Source organism: Amia ocellicauda, unplaced genomic scaffold (assembly GCF_036373705.1).
Source record: "Amia ocellicauda isolate fAmiCal2 unplaced genomic scaffold, fAmiCal2.hap1 HAP1_SCAFFOLD_61, whole genome shotgun sequence".
In the NCBI taxonomy this organism is placed as follows: Eukaryota; Metazoa; Chordata; class Actinopteri; order Amiiformes; family Amiidae; genus Amia; species Amia ocellicauda.
The window spans coordinates 532,709-550,816 of NW_027102991.1; the positions used below are offsets into that span (position 1 = coordinate 532,709).

An 18,108-nucleotide genomic window follows, 5' to 3' on the forward strand; every position below is an offset into this window, starting at 1 on the left:
TTTCTCAAATGTCATGAATCACAAACTCCAAACTGTTAAACTTATGTGAACTTCGTCGCAGAGAGGCCTCTCTGGCTTCGGGCTCAGATAACAGCACACGGCACGAGGTCCGTGTGGTTTGGAACAAAGGCAGTCCGGTTCGGCTTTGTCCAAGAACTTCCACTCAGTCGATGCACCTGGAAGTTGGGGTTTCGCGAATGTAGAGTCTTTTCCAAACAGATTTTCCATTGGTTTGAAGGCTCCAAGGTTGTGCACAAAATCTTCTTTGTAAGCAGGGTTCCACCGTAGTTACTTGAAGACAAAGTCTTTGAGGAAAGCAGGGCCCTGTTTGTTCCAAGGGTCAAGTTTCTTAAGACTCAAATAGCTATTTAAGTGACTGACACTTTGGTATTCAGTCGACTTAGTCAATTGTCCAGCTGTAAAACTCCACTGATCAGGTGGGTCTGTAAAGTTATTTATTTAATAAAGTCCTTTAAAATAATTATTCGCTCAATCTCCTTCTCCCAGTTTAACTCTTCTGTTGCCGGCAAAGACTTGGTTGGTTTCTGATTCCGGTTCTGGCAACAGAGCTACAGGTTGAGCTGTGGCAGCGAGTTTCTGGTTCAGGTGAGAGAGAGAGAGAGAGAAAGACTGTCCGCTGTTCCTTATAGTCTGTCAGATCAGTAGGTGATTGGTCCCTGAGTTCTTGAGATTGGATTTCGGTTTCAGCCCCCAGTGTCCTATTGGAGGGAGGCTTTATTTATGACTGATGTCAATCCATGCCATCTTTTGGAAATGCCGGTTGGCCTGGGTTCGTAGCTCTATGTCGGGATTTCGGCTCTCATCCACTTCAAAGAGTTTTTATCACCTACAGGCCCCTTTCTCCAGACATCTCATAGCAGAATTCCAAACTATTTGGCCTCTTCTCGGTGCCATCCTCCCCAAAACTGTCACTTTGATGCAAACCAGTTCCAAGCTGATGAGCTAAGGAAATCTGATAACTTTGGGGGGGGAGAGGTCTTCTTTAGAACAGTGCTTCAGCTCAGAGCCCAAATGCTCTTATCCAAATACACCCAACATAACGCTACATATGTATGTATGTATGTATATATGTGTAGAAGGAAAATTAGAAATTATTTTCTTACACCTGTTTTTCTCTCTTGTATACTTAAGAAAGATACGGTCAAGCTAGAAGGTCAGCCCAGAAGATAGTTTGATTTCTGTTTGTTATTTACGATGAGAACCTTGGAGACATTGTCAAACGGTATGACCTACGTGCCTGTTCCCTAAAACCATGTGTTGACCTATGAACTCTGTTCTATAATGATATATGTTCTGCTTAGTTAGCCTTTAAGATAACATAGTAATGACTTTCTAGCATGTATGGATGTATGTATGTATGTATATATATATATATATATATATATATATGTATGTATGAATGTATGTGTCCAATTGCTTTGACAATACAAATGAATTGAATTGAGAGGAAGAGAGAGAGAGAGAGAGAGAGAGAGAAAGAGAGAGAGAGAGACAGACAGACAGACAGACAGCTCAGCGATGACATCACGAGCCTCTCTCAGCTGACTGCTATGACATCACAGAGCACGTACATTCCGTTGCTTGTCGTCTGTCAACCACTCAGTCACTGCTAGCCAGACTGTCCCTAAGACAAAGTGTACAATACTTCAATTATATCTCCTCCAGACAGATAAAGAGTATTAAGAGCTACGATAAAGTTACCCAGGAGACGTAAAAAGCTTGCATCACCTGGTATTTCCTGGAGGTCACCCATCCAAGTACTAACCAGGCCCTGGCCCGTTTAGTTTCCAAGGTCTGACGAGATCGGGCACGTTCAAAACGGTGTGGCCGCAAGCCAAGAGGCCTGGCTGCATGATGTCTCTAAAAGGCTGGAGTGTATTGACGGAACTTCCAGCAGAAAAAAAAAAAAAAAAAAGAAAAATGGATGGAAAAATATCAGTGCAGCAAAGGGTGTTGACAGTAGCTGGGTACGTGTACAATACTTCAATTATATCTCCTCCAGACAGATAGAGAGTATTAAGAGCTACGATAAAGTTACCCAGCAGACGTAAAAGCTTGCAGCACCAGGTATTTCCAGGAGGTCTCACATTCAAGTACTGACCAGGTCCTGCCCCGTTTAGCTTCCGAGATCTGACGAGATCGGGCGCGTTCAGGACGGTGTGGCCGCAAGCCGAGACGCCAGGCTGCATGATGTGTCTTAAAGGCTGGAGGGTATTGACGGAACTTCCAGCAAAAAAAAAAAGAAAAAAGAAAAATGGAGGGAAAAATATCAGTGCAGCAAAGGGTGTTGAAATTAGCCGGGTACGTGTACAATTCTTCAATTATATCTCCTCCAGACTGAAAGAGAGTATTAAGAGCTACGATGAAGTTACCCAGGAGACGTAAAAAGCTCGCAGCACCTGGTATTTCCAGGAGGTCACCCATCCAAGTACTGACCAGGCCCTGCCCCGTTTAGAATCTGAGATATGACGAGATCGGGCGCGTTCAGGACGGTGTGGCTTCAAACCGAGAAGCCTGGCTGCCTGATGTCTCATAAAGGCTGGAGGGTATTGACGGAACTTCCAGCAAAAAAAAAAGAAAAAAGAAAAATGGAGGGAAAAATATCAGTGCAGCAAAGGGTGTTAGAAAGTTGCCGGGTACGTGTACATTTCTTCAATTGTATCTCCTCCAGACAGAAAGAGATTATTAACAGCTACGATGAAGTTACCCAAGAGACGTAATAAGCTTGCAGTACCTAGTTTTTCCAGGAGGTCACCAATCCAAATACTGACCAGGCCCTGCCACGTTTTGCTTCCAAGATATGACAAGATCGGGCTCGTTCAGGACGGTGTGGCCGCAAGCCAAAAAGCCTGGCTGCATGATGTCTCTTAAAGGCTGGCGGGTATTGACGGAACTTCAAGCAAAAAAAAGAGAAATGGAGGGAAAAATATCAGTGCAGCAAAGGCTGTTGAAAGTTGCCGGGTACGTGTACAATTCCTCAATTATAACACCTCCAGACAGAAAGAGAGTATTACGAGCTACGATGAAGTTACCCAGGAGACGTAAAAAGCTTGCAGCACCTGGTACTTCCAGGAGGTCACCCATCCAAGTACTGACCAGGACCTGCCCCGTTCAGCTTACGCGATCTGACGAGATCGAGCGCGTTCAGGACGGTGTGGACACAAGCCGAGAAGCATGGCTGCATGATGTCTCTTAATGGTTGGCGGGTATTGACGGAACTTCCAGCAAAAAAAAAAAAAAAAGAAAAACGGAGGGAAAAATATCAGTGCAGCAAGGGATGTTGAAAGTAGCCAGGTACGTGTACAATACTTCAATTATATCTCCTCCAGACAGAAAGAGAGTATTAAGAGCTACGATAAAGTTACACAGGATACGTAAAAAGCTTTTATCACCTGGTATTTCCAGGAGGTCACCCATCTAAGTACTAACCAGGCCCTGGCCCGTTTAGTTTCCAAGGTCTGACGAGATGGGGCGCATTCTGGACGGTGTGGCCGCAAGCCAAGAGGCCTGGCTGCATGATGTCTCTAAATGGCTGGAGGGTATTGACAGAACTTCCAGCAAAAAAAAAAGAAAAAAGATAAATGGAGGGAAAAATATCAGTGCAGCAAAGGGTGTTAAAAGTAGCCGGGTACGTGTACAATACTTCAATTATATCTCCTCCAGACAGAAAGAGACTATTAAGAGCTACGATGAAGTTACCCAGGAGACGTAAAAGCTTGCAGCACCAGGTATTTCTAGGAGGTCACCCATTCAAGTACTGACCAGGTCCTGCCCCGTTTAGCTTCCGAGATCTGATGAGTTCGGGCACGTTCAGGACAATGTGTCCGCATGCCAAGAGGCCTGGCTGCATGATGTCTCTTAAAGGCTGGAGGGTATTGACGGAACTTCCAGCAAAAGAAAAAAGAAAAAAGAAAAATGGAGGGAAAAATATCAGTGCAGCAAAGGGTGTTAGAAAGTTGCCGGGTACGTGTACATTTCTTCAATTGTATCTCCTCCAGACAGAAAGAGATTATTAACAGCTACGATGAAGTTACCCAAGAGACGTAATAAGCTTGCAGTACCTAGTTTTTCCAGGAGGTCACCAATCCAAATACTGACCAGGCCCTGCCACGTTTTGCTTCCAAGATATGACAAGATCGGGCTCGTTCAGGACGGTGTGGCCGCAAGCCAAAAAGCCTGGCTGCATGATGTCTCTTAAAGGCTGGCGGGTATTGACGGAACTTCAAGCAAAAAAAAGAGAAATGGAGGGAAAAATATCAGTGCAGCAAAGGCTGTTGAAAGTTGCCGGGTACGTGTACAATTCCTCAATTATAACACCTCCAGACAGAAAGAGAGTATTACGAGCTACGATGAAGTTACCCAGGAGACGTAAAAAGCTTGCAGCACCTGGTACTTCCAGGAGGTCACCCATCCAAGTACTGACCAGGACCTGCCCCGTTCAGCTTACGCGATCTGACGAGATCGAGCGCGTTCAGGACGGTGTGGACACAAGCCGAGAAGCATGGCTGCATGATGTCTCTTAATGGTTGGCGGGTATTGACGGAACTTCCAGCAAAAAAAAAAAAAAAAGAAAAACGGAGGGAAAAATATCAGTGCAGCAAGGGATGTTGAAAGTAGCCAGGTACGTGTACAATACTTCAATTATATCTCCTCCAGACAGAAAGAGAGTATTAAGAGCTACGATAAAGTTACACAGGATACGTAAAAAGCTTTTATCACCTGGTATTTCCAGGAGGTCACCCATCTAAGTACTAACCAGGCCCTGGCCCGTTTAGTTTCCAAGGTCTGACGAGATGGGGCGCATTCTGGACGGTGTGGCCGCAAGCCAAGAGGCCTGGCTGCATGATGTCTCTAAATGGCTGGAGGGTATTGACAGAACTTCCAGCAAAAAAAAAAGAAAAAAGATAAATGGAGGGAAAAATATCAGTGCAGCAAAGGGTGTTAAAAGTAGCCGGGTACGTGTACAATACTTCAATTATATCTCCTCCAGACAGAAAGAGACTATTAAGAGCTACGATGAAGTTACCCAGGAGACGTAAAAGCTTGCAGCACTAGGTATTTCTAGGAGGTCTCACATTCAAGTACTGACCAGGTCCTGCCCCGTTTAGCTTCCGAGATCTGATGAGTTCGGGCGCGTTCAGGACAATGTGTCCGCATGCCAAGAGGCCTGGCTGCATGATGTCTCTTAAAGGCTGGAGGGTATTGACGGAACTTCCAGCAAAAGAAAAAAGAAAAAAGAAAAATGGAGGGAAAAATACCACTGCAGCAAAGGGTGTTGAAAGTAGCTGGGTACGTGTACAATTCTTCAATTATATCTCCTCCAGACAGAAAAAGAGAATGAAGAGCTATGATAAACTTACCCAGGAGACGTATAAAGCTTGCAGCACCTGGTATTTCCAGGAGGTCACCCATCCAAGTACTGACCAGGACCTGCCCCGTTCAGCTTACGCGATCTGACGAGATCGAGCGCTTTCAGGACGGTGTGGACACAAGCCGAGAAGCCTGGCTGCATGATGTCTCTTAATGGTTGGCGGGTATTGACGGAACTTCCAGCAAAAAAAAAAAAAAAGAAAAACGGAGGGAAAAATATCAGTGCAGCAAAGGATGTTGAAAGTAGCCGGGTACGTGTACAATTCTCCAATTATATATCCTCCAGACAGAGAGAGAGTATTAAGAGCTACGATAAAGTTACCCAGGAGACGTAAAAAGCTTGCAGCACCAGGTATTTCCAGGAGGTCTCCCATCCAAGTACTGACAAGGCCCTGCCCCGTTTAGCTTCCGAGATCGGGCGCGTTCAGGACGGTGTGGCCGCAAGCCAAAAGACCTGGCTGCATGATGTCTCTTAAAGGCTGGAGGGTATTGATGGAACTTCCAGCAAAATACAAAAGACAAAAGAAAAATGGAGGGAAAAATGTCAGTGCAGCAAAGGGTGTTGAAAGTAGCCGGGTACGTGTACAATTCTCCAATTATATATCCTCCAGACAGAGAGAGAGTATTAAGAGCTACGATAAAGTTACCCAGGAGACGTAAAAGCTTGCAGCACCAGGTATTTCCAGGAGGTCTCACATTCAAGTACTGACCAGTTCCTGCCCCGTTTAGCTTCCGAGATCTGACGAGATCGGGCGCGTTCAGGATGGTGTGGCCACAAGCCGAGATGCCTGGCTGCATGATGTCTCTTAAAGGCTGGCGGGTATTGACGGAACTGCCAGCAAAAAAAAAAAGAAAAATAGAGGGAAATATACCAGTGCAGCAAAGGGTGTTGAAAGTAGCCGGGTACGTGTACAATTCTTCAATTATATCTCCTGGAGACAGAAAGAGAGTATTAAGAGCTACGATGAAGTTACCCAGGAGACGTAAAAAGCTTGCAGCACCTGGTATTTCTAGGAGGTCTCCCATCCAAGTACTGACCAGGCCCTGCCCCGTTTAGCTTCCGAGATCTGACGAGATCGGGCGCATTCAGGACGGTGTGGCCGCAAGCCGAGAGGCCTGGCTGCATGATGTCTCTTAAAGGTTGGCGGGTATTGACGGAACTTCCAGCAAAAAAAAAAAAAAAAAAGAAAAATGGATGGAAAAATATCAGTGCAGCAAATGGTGTTGACAGTAGCTGGGTACGTGTACAATACTTCAATTATATCTCCTCCAGACAGATAGAGAGTATTAAGAGCTACGATAAAGTTACCCAGGAGACGTAAAAGCTTGCAGCACCAGGTATTTCCAGGAGGTCTCACTTTCATGTACTGTCCAGGTCCTGCCCCGTTTAGCTTCCGAGATCTGACGAGATCGGGCGCGTTCAGGATGGTGTGGCCGCAAGCCGAGATGCCTGGCTGCATGATGTCTCTTAAAGGCTGGAGGGTATTGACGGAACTTCCAGCTAAATAAAAAAGAAAAAAGAAAAATGGAGGGAAAAATATCAGTGCAGCAAAGGGTGTTGAAAGTAGCCGGGTATGTGTACAATTCTTCAATTATATCTCCTCCAGACAGAAAGAGAGTATTTAGAGCTACGATAAAGTTACCCAGGAGACGAAATAACTTGCAGCACCTGATATCTCCAGGAGGTCACCCATCCAAGTACTGACGAGCCCTTGCCCCGTTTAGCTTCCGAGATCTGATGAGATTGGGCGCGTTCAGGACGGTGTGGCCGCAAGCCAAGAGGCCTGGCTGCATGATGTCTCTTAAAGGCTGACGGGTATTGACGGAACTTCCAGCAAAAAAAAAATGGATAAAGAAAAATGGAGGGAAAAATATCAGTGCAGCAATGGGTGTTGAAAGTAGCCGGGTACGTGTACAATACTTCAATTATATCTCCTCCAGACAGAAAGAGAGTATTAAGAGCTACGATGAACTCACCTAAAGGATTATTAGGAACACCATACTAATACTGTGTTTGACCCCCTTTCGCCTTCAGAACTGCTTTAATTCTATGTGGCATTGCTTCAACAAGGTGCTGAAAGCATTCTTTAGAAATGTTGGCCCATATTGATAGGATAGCATCTTGCAGTTGATGGAGATTTGTGGGATGCACATCCAGGGCACGAAGCTCCCGTTCCACCACATCCCAAAGATGCTCTATTGGGTTGAGATCTGGTGACTGTGGGGGCCAGTTTAGTACAGTGAACTCATTGTCATGTTCAAGAAACCAATTTGAAATGATTCGACCTTTGTGACATGGTGCATTATCCTGCTGGAAGTAGCCATCAGAGGATGGGTACATGGTGGTCAAATAGGGATGGACATGGTCAGAAACAATGCTCAGGTAGGCCGTAGCATTTAAACGATGCCCAATTGGCACTAAGGGGCCTAAAGTGTGCCAAGAAGACATCCCCCACACCATTACACCACCACCACCAGCCTGCACAGTGGTAACAAGACATGATGGATCCATGTTCTCATTCTGTTTACGCCAAATTCAGACTCTACCATCTGAATGTCTCACCTCTTTTTCCTATTTGTAGTGGAGATGAGTGGTACCCGGTGGGGTCTTCTGCTGTTGTAGCCCATCCGCCTCAAGGTTGTACGTGTTGTGGCTTCACAAATGCTTTGCTGCATACCTCGTTTGTAACGAGTGGTTATTTCAGTCAAAGTTGCTCTTCTATCAGCTTGAATCAGTCGGCCCATTCTCCTCTGACCTCTAGCATCAACAAGGCATTTTCGCCCACAGGACTGCCGCATACTGGATGTTTTTCCCTTTTCACACCATTCTTTGTAAACCCTAGAAATGGTTGTGCGTGAAAATCCCAGTAACTGAGCAGATTGTGAAATACTCAGACCGGCCCGTCTGGCACCAACAACCATGCCACGCTCAAAATTGCTTAAATCACCTTTCATTCCCATTCAGACATTCAGTTTGGAGTTCAGGAGATTGTCTTGACCAGGACCACACCCCTAAATGCATTGAAGCAACTGCCATGTGATTGGTTGATTAGATAATTGCATTAATGAGAAATTGAACAGGTGTTCCTAATAATCCTGTAGGTGAGTGTATATGTATGTATGTGTATGTATGTCCAATTGCTTTGACAATACAAATGAAATGAATTGAGAGAGAGAGAGAGAGAGAGAGAGAGAGAGAGAGAGAGAGAGAGAGAGAGAAGAGAGAGAGAGAGGGAGAGGAATATGAGCTCCTAAAAAACATTTGTTTTTATACATAAGCGGATTTAATTTGTGATTTACAAATGAATATATAGCACTATAAACATACACAGAAGACATGGAATAGAAATTCAGAAGAAAAAGTATTCAAAAAATAATAATTTTAAGAGAAACACAAAAAGAAGAAAGCAGAGAGACAGTTCAGGAAGAAAAGTCAGAAACGAAAAGCTGAAGACAAGAATTGGAGGTAAGAGACAAATAATTAAACAAAAAAATATGTATTAATAAAATAAATAAGCATTCTCAGTAGTTGACTCAGCCAATGAAAATGCAGAGCTCCGATTTGAATAGAGTGACAGTAGGAGAGAGCCCAACTGCCACTGAGACTGATAGAAATCTATCGAACAGCAGTCTGACTGCAGAGCTGCCTTTTGAAATCCGATACCCTGAAGACATTCGCTCTGCACAGGCTAAGAAGGACTACAAACAAGCTGTGATGAGAGCATCTCCTGAGACCCTCATCCTAGACTACACCGGTAAAGGAGAAAACAGGGTCAAGAACAATCTACTGTTCTACACCGCCTTTCACAAAACCCTGTGCCAGACATACCCCAATAACAACAAGAGGGGCATTAGCAGAGGCAGGCAGATCTCAGTGCTGGTAGAGAAAGACACAGACAGTGTGATGCTCACTTTTAATGTATACCACAACGGGACCATCATGGTGCAGGGCAGCGAGAGCAGCCTGGACCAATTAGCTCTCGGCTTCCACACCTCAAAGCAGCAGACTGAGGTAGAGAAACAAGAGCCAGAGCCGGCCACCCTGCAGTCTGCCCCCAGCCACACGGAGCCAGACAGTGCCCCATCTCCCACAGACTGCCCCCCTGTCTCCCCAAAACTCTCCAGCAACATTAAAACACTAAAGGAATGCCTATCAGTGCTGGAGCTGGAGTTTGCGGAGTTCAGGGAGCAGACCTTGAGCACCCTGGCCCAGACCTCCTTGTGCGATCAGTTCCGGGATGAGATGCACAGACTAAAGATGCAGCACAAGGCTGAGATCCATGAGCTGAGAGCAGCAGTGAGAGACCTGGAGGAGCAGAGCCAAACCCTGAGGACGGAGCTGCGCAGAGCGAGGGAGGAGCTGACCAGGACACCCCAGCACAGCCAGCTAAGGAGCCTGCAGAGCCAGCTGGAGGAGCTAAGAGAGGAGCTACACATCACTGGAGCACAGAGACTGCACTGCACTGACCCCACAACACCTCCAACCCCTGACGCACCCACTGATCCACCCACACTCCCCACCACTCCTGACACACCCACTATCACCAGACCTGCCACTAATACACAACCCCCTGAAACGCCACTCCCCCAAAACACACCCGCTGCCCCCACCACTCCCGACGCAAACCCGGAGTGGCAGGTCAACGCAGAGGTGGTCATTCTGAGCGAATCCAATGGGAAGTTCCTGGTTGAGAGGCGCCTCTTCCCTGGGCGAAAAGTGAAAAAGCTTTGGTGCTCCACAGCACAGAGAGCCCTGGAGCTGCTCTCCAAGAGGAGGCTTTGCCAAGTCAAACACATCCTCATCCACACCGGCACTAACGACCTGAGTGCCCGCAGGGGCGATGTGGCCTCAGCCCTGAGACAGGTAGCAACGAAAGCCACAGAGGAATTCCCAACTGCCAAAATTTCCATCTCCACACTGCTGCCCCGCACAGACGTGCCCCTGCACATCATCCAGGCCATCAACGCAGAAGTGTCCCGAAGATGTGCCCTCCTCCCCAACGTCCACCTGGCACACCACTGAGACATCCAGCCACATCACCTGTATGACCACGTCCACCTCAACAAGACGGGTGTGAGGATCATCTCAAAGGTCCTCAAGGACACAACCCTGGGCCGAAACCCCACACACCCCCACCTCGAGACCAGGAGCAAACCCCCCAGCCCCCGGCCACATCCCCAGCCACCGGCTCCACCCCAGCCCCAGCCCCTGAGACCCCGCGGCCCCATTCCCCACCCCCCCATCCCATCCCCAGAGGGCCCGTCCAGCACAGCAGAGCGGACAGCCGGGGACCAGCACAGCCACACAGCCACGCAGCAGCGGCTTCCAGAGCCTGGAGGCCCGATGCTGCCCAGCTGGCCCAGATAAGGCAACTCCTCAGTGTCATCTGTACCACACTGCTGAGTTAACTGAGCCTCAACACACATATATATGGTTGTGGAGATGGAGAGTAAGAAAAAATGTGATTTAATTATTCTGATATTTTGATGCAAAGATAAAATCTTTGAGTGATTATTATGTATATCCATATATAATTATTAATAGTAATATAATATCAGTTGTAGACCACAAATTAAACTTTCTTATGTAGAAGAGACAAGTATAATAAAATATATTAACATGTCCTTTAAAATAAGCAGTTGGAATATGCAGGGTTTACGCTCCTCAACTTTTGGAATGAAGAGCACAGGCCCTGAACTGATCAACACTGTAAATAGTTCAGATGTTTTCATTCTTGTAGAGACTTGGTGCTGTGCAGATATGTCTATACACTGGATGGATACAATGGATACAGGGAGCTGATTGTGCCCTCCTATAAAAAACCCAAAGTCAGGTGTGGCAGGGCCTCGTGGGGGATTATCGTGTGGTACAGGGAGGAGCTCCGAGCAGCCCTATGCCCAGTACAGAGAGGAGACACACACCTGTGGATGAAAATCAGAAAAGACACCCTACAAAATAACACAGATATATACCTATGTGCAATTTATATGCCACCCGCAGACTCCCCCTACTATAATGAGGAAGGCTTTCATGAGCTTCAAAACGAAATCTGCCACTTCCAGACCCTGGGCTCTGTACTGCTGTGTGGCGATCTCAATGCCAGGACTGGCAGAGAGATGGACTACATCAATACAGAGGGGAACACACACCTGTTTGGAGACTCCCCGCTGTGCCACACACACACCTCCACACTGACACAGCCACGACAGCGTGGTAAACAAGAGCAGGAAGCAGGTAGTGCGCCTATGTAAAAGCCTGGGTCTATATATCATCAATGGCAGGACCAGGGGGTACTCTCTGGGGAGATTCACATACTGCTCGGCTCTGGGCAGCAGTGTGGTGGACTACGCCATAACTGACCTGGACCCACAAGCCAACAATGCGTTTATAGTCAGACAACAATCTCCACTATCAGACCACAGCCAAATAACACTTTACCTAAAAAGATCAGCGCAGCCACAAGTCAGAGCCAAACTTCCCACAAAACTGGTCTCCCTGCCACCCAGTTAGAGATGGTCAGAGCCCAGCACAGAGAACTACACAAGAGCCCTGAATAGTGATGAGATTGAAAACATGTTAGACAGATATCAATCCTCACACTATCAAATAAACCAAAACGGAATAAACTCAGCCACCAAAACACTGAATGAAATATTTGAGAGACTGGCTTTAAAATCAAACATTAAAACAATTAAAAACCAAAATATGAAATCGTCTAAAAGAAAAAAAGAACAGTGGTGTGACCAGGAGTGTGAAACTTCTAGGAAACACCTGAGACATCTCTCCAACACTAAACACAGAGAGCCCGACAACCAGGAGGCTCGCCTCAGCTACTGCCAGGCCCTGCGGCACTACAAGCAACTCCTCAGTAAGAAAAAAGACCACTATATGGGCAGAATAAATACCCCAAAAACAAAAAATGAAATACCAATTCAAAATGGAGAAATCTGGAAAACACACTTTGAAAAACTTTAACAAAATGTTGAAATCAATCCAAAGCCAGAACAGGTTAAAATATTAAAAAACCTAAATAAATTGGAAGAAATCATTAAGAATAACCAAAATCCCTTAGATAACCCATTTACAATACAGGAACTAAAACATCAACTCAAAATCCTCAAACCCAGGAAAGCCAGCGGCCCCGACAGCATCAGCCCTGAGATGCTGAAGCACAGCAGCCCGCAGCTGCAGGAGGCTCTGCTCAAACTCTTTAACCTGGTGCTGAGAGCCGGGTGTTTCCCTGAGGTCGGGAATCAAGGATTGATCACCCCGATTTTTAAAAGTGGAGACAAATTAGACCCCAATAACTACTGGGGCAGCTGTGTGAGCAGTAACCTGGGGAAGGTGTTCTGCAGTATCATCAACGCCCAGATACTGGCCTTCCTTACCAAGCACAGTGTCCTGAATAAGAGTCAGATTGGCTTCCTACCAAAACACAGCACAACCGATCATATTTACACTCTACACACCCTCATAAATAAATATACCCAAAACAATAAAGGAAAAATATTTGCCTGTTTTGTAGACTTTAGAAAGGCATTTGACTCAATCTGGCACAAGGGATTATTTTATAAACTTCTACAGAGTGGTGTAGGGGGTAAAGTTTATGACATCATTAAATCAATGTATTCTGAAAACAAATGCGGAGTTCAAATTGGCAACTCAAGAACAGAGTTCTTCACTCAGGGGCGGGGAGTGAGACAGGGCTGCAGTCTGAGTCCAACACAGTTCAACATCTACATCATCGAGTTGGCCACAGTGTTGGAGCAGTCTGACGCCCGCAGCCTAACTCTCCATGACACAGAGATCAAGTTCCTGCTCTACGCAGACGACCTGGTGCTGCTGTCGCCCACAGAGCAGGGGCTTCAGCAGAACCTGGCGCTGCTAGAGCAGTACTGTCAGAAATGGGCCCTGGCAGTCAATCTGGACAAGACCAGAGTTATGGTTTTCCAGAAAAAAGCCCCATCTCAGGGAAACAGGTACCGCTTCACTCTGGGCAGCACTGGATTAGAGCACTGCACCAGATACAACTACCTTGGCCTGACCATCAGTGCGTCAGGGAGCTTCAGCCTGGCTATAAACGCATTAAAAGACAAGACACGCCGGGCATTTTATGCCATAAAGACACAATTTGGGAAAACAACAATACCAATAACTATTTGGATTAAAATATTAAACTCCATCATCCAACCAATCCTGCTATATGGGAGCGAAGTGTGGGGTCCCCTCATGAACCTCAATAACAACAATTGGGACAAAAGCCCCATGGAAATATTCCACCTAGAATTTAATAAAAACATCTTACACGTACACAGAAACGCCCCCACGGCTCTGAGGCTCACAGAGCCCGAACACACAATGACCAAAACAACAACAATTGGGAAAATTGACATGTACCTGAAAAGCAAATACACAAAAGATTAGAGACACGAATTAGAATTACAAAACAAATTGGAATGCTACCGGGCCCTGAATAGAAACATTACATTGGCTGAATACTTAAAAATCCAAAATATAAAAGAGAGACAAAATCTAACTAAATACAGGCTCAGTGACCACAGCCTCGCCATTGAAAAAGGCCGCTACAGAAAATTCTGGGTTGCCAGAGAAGAGCGGCTGTGCAGCCAGTGTGACCTAGGGGAGGTCGAAACACAGGCGCATTTCCTGCTGTCCTGCCCTAAATACACAAAAATCAGGGAGACATACTTTAAAATATTAAAAATGCATATCCCTGAGTTCAGCATGATCCCCGATTGCTGCAAACTCCCCGTCCTGCTGGGAGAGGAGGAGCGCACTGCCTTCTTAGCAGCGCAATATGTATCCACCTGCCACAGCCTGCGAGACAGTGTGTAGACACCAGCCTGTGGCACTCCATTTGCAAAACAAAATAAAAACAGTGATTTTTCTGATGTCATGACACAAATTTTGATACAAACAACAAATATGGTTTATATCCTACTTAATTTTATTTCAATGTGTACTATATTTGTTCCACTGAATCTTGTATTGCAATGTTTTGTCTTGATTGATAGAACATTTGTATCTGCTTTGGCAATATTGTGATAGATCATGCCAATAAAGCACCTTTGAATTGAATTGAAATGAATTGACAGACAGACAGACACACGCACACACACACACACACACACACACAGAGCCAGCCAGCCAGACAGCCAGCCAGCTCAGCCATGACATCACGAGCCTCTCTCAGCTGACTGCTATGACATCACAGAGCACGTACATTCCGTTGCTTGCCGTCTGTCAACCACTCAGTCACTGCCAGCCAGACTGGCTGGCTGGCTGGATGGGGGGGCTGCTTGCTGCTGCTGCGTATCTTAGCAAGCTAATTTGCCTGACCGGCCTTCCTATTCCTCTGCCCAAATGCCCACCTAAGCCCAATCTGCTGTTCACCTGGATCACAGCTCCGCCCCAACAAGGCAGATCCTCCCAAAAATGGTACAAACTGATCCACGTTCCCCTCCACGGAAAGCTTTAGCCCAAAATAAGGGACACATTCTGTAACAACATAACGAATGCCCACCCAACCTGTGACAAAACTGATAAAAAAGAAAAACGGTCAGTCCTCCTGGTGGAGGGACACACAGCCACCCTGGCTGCCCAATATGTCAGCGCCTACCACAGCCTGAGGGACACAGTGACACACGAGCACCGGCTGTAAATATAATGTAAATACTCGTTTGTAATGCATGTCATTGTATTTCAAAAAGGAATCTGGAAATAGTAAACCTATTTTTTTTATTTGAATGTATTAAAGATCACATTTTATTACATTTTCTTTTTCTGTAATTCATTACATTATATTGAGATTCATAATTCTATTATTTATTTTCCGTATGTATGTATGTATGTATTATTGTATGGAAGGAAAGTTAGAAATGATTTTCTCAAACCTGTTTTTCTCTCTTGTATACTTAAGAAAGATAAGGTCAAGCTAGAAGGTCAGGAGGCCATAAGGTAGTTTGATTTCTGTTTGTTATTTACGATGAGAACCTTGGAGACAATGTCAAACGGTATGACCTACGTGCCTGTTCCTTAAAACCATGTGTAGATCTATGAACTCTGTTCTATAATGAAATATGTTCTGCTTAGTTAGCCTTTAAGATAACATAGTAATGATTTTCTAGCATGTATGTATGTATGTATGTATGTCCAATTGCTTTGACAATACAAATGAATTGAATTGAGAGGGAGAGAGAGAGAGAGAGAGAGAGACAGACAGACAGACAGACTGACAAACACAAACAGACACACACACACACACACACACACAGACACACACACAGCCAGCCAGCCAGCCAGCCAGCCAGCTCAGCGATGACATCACAAGCCTCTCTCAGCTGACTGCTATGACATCACAGAGCATGAACATTCCGTTGCTTGCCGTCTGTCAACCACTCAGTCACTGCCAGCCAGACTGGCTGGCTGGCTGGATGGGGGGGCTGCTTGCTGCTGCTGTGTACCTTAGCAAGCTTATTTGCTTGACCGGCCTTCCTACTCCTCTGCCCACATGCCCACCTATGCCCGATCTGCTGTTCACCTGGATCACAGCTCCGCCCCAACAAGGCAGATCCTCCCAAAAATGGTACAAACTGATCCACGTTCCCCTCCACAGAAAGCTTTAGCCCAAAATAAGGGACACATTCTGCCCAATATGTCAGCACCAACCACAGCCTGAGGGACACAGTGACACACGAGCACCGGCTGTAAATATAATGTAAATACTCGTTTGTAATGCATGTCATTGTATTTCAAAAAAGGAATCTGGAAATGGTATACCTATTTTCTTTATTTGTATGTATTAAAGATCACATTTTATTACATTTTCTTTTTCTGTACTTCATTACATCTTATTGTGATTCATAATTCTATTATTTATTTTCCGTGTATATGTATGTATGTATGTATTGTGACAAACCAAGGGGCAGGGTCATACATGGCAGATATGTCAGGCCAGGTCTGCTGCAAGGTGTGTACTCTAGGGTAGAATACCGACCCTAGGCAACTACACTCCCCAGAAACCCTCAGGCAGCCATTCTAGCACCTAATGTGGTCACTTGGTGTTACTTCCTCAATTATTCATCAGGTATATAAGGCAGGCCTGAGAGAGAGAGAAGTGAGAGACAATAGGGTGAGTTATCTGGAAAACAGAGGTAGCTCATAAGGAGAAAGCCAAGACTTATTTATTCCAGACTTTGTTTAAAATAGAATGATTATGTAAGATTAGTTACAACTCCAGTGTGAGTTAGGTTTTGTTTTCAGATTTGTTTTGTTTGAAGTAAACATACAGGCACAGCCCTGTATTTGCAACCTCCTCCCTGGGTCATGACTGGTTTTTACTCCTAAGAAGATCACAGAGAAGACCCGCACATGTGTACAGCCAAGGCGTTTTGTCACATTTGGTGTAGAATGCGGGCAGCACCTCATGAAACCCAGACTGGCTGAGTGAATTTTTTTATCCAAAAAAAAAAAACTACAGGCTGTAATAGCCCAACAGGAAGCGACCAGGGTGCAGCAGGTGGCTCACCAGGATGCTATGCGGATGCATCAGGAAGCACTGCAGGTCCAGCATGATACAAATAAAATGTTTAGAGAAGAGCAGGAAAAGGTGACTAAAGAGCTGAAAGAGAGTGTTGAAGCACTTGCAACCAGGATTGGTCCACAGGGGGCTGCAACCCATTCCACTCCCCGCACCAATCACTTTCTGCAGAAAATGACAAAACAGGACGATGTTGAGGCCTTCCTTATGACCTTTGAGAGGACAGCGGAGAGAGGGATGGCCAAAAGATTCCTGGGCAGGGCTTGTGGCACCTTATCTGGCAGGGGATGCACAGAAAGCGTACTTTGATCTGGAGCTGAAGGACGCCCAGGACTATGATAAATTGAAAGCGGAGATAATGACCCGATTGGGCGTGACCACCGCAGTGAGGGCACATCGGTTTCAGCAGTGGGCCTACCAACCAGGACAACCAATCCGAACGCAGATGTTTGATCTGATCCATCTGGCCAGGAAATGGCTACAGCCAGAGGTCCATTCATCAGCCGAGGTGGTGGAGGCCATAGTCCTTGACAACTACCAACGCTGTTTGCCCAAGGACGTTCGACGCTGGGTTGGCCAGAATGAGGTGCTGTCCGCTGACACCTTGGTGGCCATTGTAGAGCGGTTCTATACAGCCGGAGCAGCAGAGCATGTACCGGAGGTTAAAAACTCATTCCCCAGGCCATGACGAACCAGCGGACCGGGTAAGATGGTTCCAAAGTACTCTGGGAAACATGACGCGCTGGGTTGGAAGAAAAGAGCAAGACTGGGGGGGGCAAAGGTGGGGCCTAAAGCCGAGACTAAGGGTTATAGGGGGTCACCAACACAACCAATTGTCTGCTACAATTGTGACAAAGTAGGACATATTCCGGCCCACTGCCCAGGTAGAGAGGAACCAATGCAATGTAATGTGTGTGATATGGGGAAAGAGAAACCGGTATTTTATGCCTGCCCTGTTGGGACGGATGTTTTCATAGGCGGAGTACCTAATCCAAAACACATGTGTACAGTGATAGTCGATGAGAAAGAAGTGGCTGCTCTACTCGACTCTGGCAGTATGGTTACACTGGTCACAGAAAAATTAGTAGCGACCAACAAGCTGGATAGACATCAGGAGCTCAGTATCACATGCACACATGGTGACACACGCCCCTATCCC

At 46.0% G+C, this 18,108-nt stretch overlaps 1 non-coding gene and 13 pseudogenes across 1 annotated transcript; all 14 read right to left on the reverse strand.

Annotated features, from left to right (window-relative positions):
* Positions 1-1,737: 1,737 nt before the first annotated feature.
* Positions 1,738-1,856, reverse strand: LOC136739483 (uncharacterized; annotated as a pseudogene).
* A 217-nt stretch (positions 1,857-2,073) lies between these two features.
* On the reverse strand, positions 2,074-2,192 carry LOC136739425 (uncharacterized; annotated as a pseudogene).
* Positions 2,193-2,408: 216 nt separating this feature from the next.
* LOC136739571 (uncharacterized) lies at positions 2,409-2,527 on the reverse strand (annotated as a pseudogene).
* A 541-nt stretch (positions 2,528-3,068) lies between these two features.
* On the reverse strand, positions 3,069-3,187 carry LOC136739557 (uncharacterized; annotated as a pseudogene).
* Positions 3,188-3,401: 214 nt separating this feature from the next.
* Positions 3,402-3,520, reverse strand: LOC136739579 (uncharacterized; annotated as a pseudogene).
* Positions 3,521-3,734: 214 nt separating this feature from the next.
* On the reverse strand, positions 3,735-3,853 carry LOC136739550 (uncharacterized; annotated as a pseudogene).
* Positions 3,854-4,395: 542 nt separating this feature from the next.
* LOC136739559 (uncharacterized) lies at positions 4,396-4,514 on the reverse strand (annotated as a pseudogene).
* Positions 4,515-4,728: 214 nt separating this feature from the next.
* Positions 4,729-4,847, reverse strand: LOC136739581 (uncharacterized; annotated as a pseudogene).
* A 549-nt stretch (positions 4,848-5,396) lies between these two features.
* On the reverse strand, positions 5,397-5,515 carry LOC136739541 (uncharacterized; annotated as a pseudogene).
* A 213-nt stretch (positions 5,516-5,728) lies between these two features.
* LOC136739537 (uncharacterized) lies at positions 5,729-5,837 on the reverse strand (annotated as a pseudogene).
* A 215-nt stretch (positions 5,838-6,052) lies between these two features.
* Positions 6,053-6,171, reverse strand: LOC136739494 (uncharacterized; annotated as a pseudogene).
* Positions 6,172-6,380: 209 nt separating this feature from the next.
* LOC136739475 (5S ribosomal RNA) lies at positions 6,381-6,499 on the reverse strand. The gene has a single exon (XR_010812901.1). It is a non-coding gene; the product is annotated as a 5S ribosomal RNA (ribosomal RNA).
* A 215-nt stretch (positions 6,500-6,714) lies between these two features.
* On the reverse strand, positions 6,715-6,833 carry LOC136739493 (uncharacterized; annotated as a pseudogene).
* A 215-nt stretch (positions 6,834-7,048) lies between these two features.
* LOC136739556 (uncharacterized) lies at positions 7,049-7,167 on the reverse strand (annotated as a pseudogene).
* Positions 7,168-18,108: the final 10,941 nt, after the last annotated feature.